Below are 3,914 nucleotides of genomic sequence, written 5' to 3' on the forward strand. Positions count from 1 at the left end.
GTTTTTCTAAAGTAAAGTATATTTATTAAAATATGTTTTTGTTATTATTATTGTTATTAATAAAAAGTGTGCCTTTATCATATAGGTAAGGAAGACCGGGGCTAGTTGTCACACTGTGACATGCTTCTCAGAGTTAGTTAAATTTATATTCATACACATACCTTAAACTCTGCTACACAAAAAAAGGCTGTTGGACATTTCCACTGTTATTAGAAAGAAAGATGTACGTTGTTAAAGAACGTTGATCTTTTGTGACAGGACATGTTGTTAGACTTCATTACATGGCGCAAATTTGTACTTGCCATTATGAATCATTATGTTCAGCTAAATGTACACAGTAAAACGATCCTGAAGCATAAAACAATTCAAGAAACAGTAAAATTATCAAACCACTGTTTTAGCAAACAAATTAATATATTGTGTAGCATTTAAAACAGCCCAGAAGTTCTAATTTAAGACCATTTACAACAATATTTGAAACTAACATACAAAATCACTGCCGTAGAAAACTCATCTAATTGCACTCAAAGTCTTACACAGTAGCTACAAATATACGCTCTACGTGACAACTAGCCCTGGTTTGCACTGCAAGCTATTTATAGCTATTTTTTAACAGACACGTCAGGATAAATGAGTCTCTTTAAGATTTTGTTAAAGTGTTTGTTTTTTAGTTTGTTTTGTTTGTTTGATGTTTATTTTTTTTATTTTAACAATTTTTAAAAATAGAAAAAAAAAAATGCTTTGTCAAATTTGCTTTTGATTTGGAGTTTGAATCTGATATGGATGTGTGTGACTGTGGCTCTGCTGTGAATCGTGGAAAATCACTTTACGAAAAATTGCATTTGTGTTCCCTTTGAGCATTTTGTCTTTGCATATATTTGCATACCATTACATAATTAAAGCCAATGTTTTCCGCCAGCTTGTAACAGGACCATAACCACCATACACATTTAGGGGCTTGGATATTTGGTTACACAAGAAAAAGATTGCACAGACTCCTAAAGGTGTGTTCACTTTATGTGCATTTTAACATTTGTTTCCTTTCTCATGCTAAGATGGAGGCTCGAAGAAGGACAGAATTCGACTGGCCAAAGAAAGAAGAGAGGAGAAAAATAAGAGCCAAGGTGAGCTGCAAGTCTTTTATTCAATTATTTCTGTCAACAACGAAATTATAGGTTCCTTTCAAAATTGTCTAAAACATTGGCCTGCTTTAGAACCATGTTTAATTGCTAAATGGATTTCATGACAATCGTGTTGATAAGTTAAAGCAGAGGGTTATTCCAGGGCAATAGACTACTGCTCCATTCATCACTGAATCCGATGGTGGAAGACTTCTGATAATACCAATTAGTGCTTAGCACAAATGAATCAGTATTGTCAGCAGGCAGGGAGAGGCTTGGCCTTTCCCATATCAGGGCAATCTATAGACTTACCCGTGTCCACCCCCACCGTGTGTAGCTGTGCGGGAGCAAGCTCTCTTGGAAAAGGAGCAGCGCGCACAGCAGCAGTATGAACGCTCGCTGGTGGAGCGAGGGAGGCGTCTGGAGGAGCAGCGGCAAAAGGAGATGCTCCGTCGTTCCGCCGTGGAGGAGAAAAGGAAGCAGTGCATGGAGGAGGAAAAGGTCAGAGGTTACAGCCAAACTTTATTTTCTTTGGGGTATGCACTTATAGGACAGATATGAAGCATTTTTCTCATATCTGTGAATTCTTTTATTTTTGGATTTGTTTTGTGTAAAATTATTATAAAATTATGTTTTTTTTATTATGCATAGTTTATTTTATTTTCCCAGCGTGCTTAATGCTTGATGTGGTGTGTGTAATTTGTAGCTATTAAAATACTTAAACATACAGTTTTTGGCGTCAAAACAAATGCAGCAGATAGGGGGAAATATTAATAATATGCAATACTTGTGAAAGTTTGAGGTCAGTAAGATTTTCCTTTTCTTTCTTTTTTTTATTTTTTATTTAAAGAAATTAAAACACATTGTATAGATATATTAACATAATACAATTAATACATTTATTTAGCAAGGTTGCATAAAGCTGATCAAAAGGCAGACATTTGTCTTTACAAATTTTACAGTTTCTCTTCATCATAACCTTCTATTTACCTAAGATGCCTGAATTGCAGTTTACAAAATTTAAAAATAAGTTAAGCTGTTTTTAACATTGATAATAATAAGAAATGTTTCTTGAGCTGCAGATCAGCATATTAGAATTATTTCTGAAGCATCATGTGACACTGAAGACTGGAGTAATGATGATGAAAATTCAGCTTTGCCATAACAGGAATAAATGACAATTTTAAATATATTAAAATAAAAAAGAGTTAATTTAATAATTTTACACAATATTCTGTTTTTACTGTATTTAATATGTAATAAAAGCCACCTTGTTGAGCATAGGATACTTATTTAAAAAAAAAAAAAAAAAAAAACGAGATAATCTCTTACTGGCCCAAACTTTTGAACGGCATTTTATATTGCTAGTATTTCATTATATTATAATCTGTATCTATGCTAAACATTGACCCTTTTGATCTAAAGACAACAACAAACACTCAACCAATAGTGTGAGTTTGGGGCAGGACTACCTTTTTGTCCAAACAATGGAAGATCGAGGGAACATTTGAGAAATCGGTTTGGAAACAGTTATTATCTTTGCATTTTTGCTAATAGCACAAAAATTGCACACATCATCTTTAAGCCAGATTTTATTTTTTGAGGTGTAGGAAATCATTCCACTATTTTTCATATGGTAATATGAAAGCCAATACATTGTAGTCAAACATCTTGCATTGGTGGAAAGAAACAGATCTGAGTTAAAAATATGAAGAAAAAAAAAAAAAAATATATATATATATATAATATATATATATATATATATATATATATATATTTAAATAGCTGTAGCTATGTTAGCTCAAGATGCCCAATTTGTGATGGTGACATCACACATGTTGACATTTTTACTGGGCTCCGGTTAGATTTTATAACAAGAATAGTTTTTGTAATCTGTGTGTAATTAAAGGGTTAGTTCACCTAAAAATGAAAATTAGCCCATAAATTACTTACCCTCAAGGCATCCTAGGTGTATATGACTTTATTCTTTCAGACGAATCCAGTCGGAGTTATATTAAAAATTGTCTTTGATCTTTCAAGCTGTTTATTGCCACTCAGGTGGTTGTTGTTGTGGTTATTTAGTAAAGAAGTGGTGATATAAAGAGCCGATCATTTATTAAAGTGTTTTATAAGGCTGCTGGGGGGTGTGAAAAGGTGTTCTGTTGTAGATAGTTGAATTTTTGTAAGAAAAATATCCATATTCAAAACATAATAATCACTTTAATCTAGCTTGCGCCAACAGTTGTACAGGGTAGAGGTCTTCACAGTGCACCCGAGACCCGCCGACCCGGGACCCGTACGGGTTCGGGTCTATTTTTTAAATAATCAGCCGGGTCCGGGTCGGGTCCGAATCTATTACTTCGGGTCCCAGGTCTGTTTAACATTGTGTGTAATACCCATGCAATCGGAGTCATCAGACTCGGAGAACACCCGGCCGTGATCAGACACTGCTTGTGTTTTTTGTAACTTGCAACTTGTAAAATTAGGAAAAGAAAAGTGTGAGAAAAAAAAAGCGATCTCTCTCTCTCTCTCTCTCTCTCTCTCTCTGCCATTAGAAGCAGAGCGCGCAGACTCAGAGTTAATGCAAGTGCATGCACGATAATAATGCTTGCAGACTTGAAACACTCATATTTAATATATTTCAAACAGCAGCAACAAAATCTGAGGTGAACTGTCACATGAACAAAAAGTTGTATTTTTCGCAACAGGTTTATTGACTTGTAAGCAATTTAAGGGTGAAATATGTGACAATCGGGTCCAGTCGGGTCTGTGTCTTCCTGGCGGGTTCGGTCC

General features: G+C 34.6%; 1 long non-coding RNA gene across 1 annotated transcript; it reads left to right on the plus strand.

Moving 5' to 3' along the window:
- Positions 1-803: 803 nt before the first annotated feature.
- Positions 804-2,834, plus strand: LOC109057864. Its single transcript, XR_006157016.1, has 2 exons — positions 804-1,124; positions 1,459-2,834. It is a non-coding gene; the product is annotated as an uncharacterized LOC109057864 (long non-coding RNA).
- The last annotated feature ends 1,080 nt before the right edge of the window (positions 2,835-3,914 follow it).

The sequence above is a fragment of the Cyprinus carpio genome, chromosome B18, assembly GCF_018340385.1.
Source record: "Cyprinus carpio isolate SPL01 chromosome B18, ASM1834038v1, whole genome shotgun sequence".
In the NCBI taxonomy this organism is placed as follows: Eukaryota; Metazoa; Chordata; class Actinopteri; order Cypriniformes; family Cyprinidae; genus Cyprinus; species Cyprinus carpio.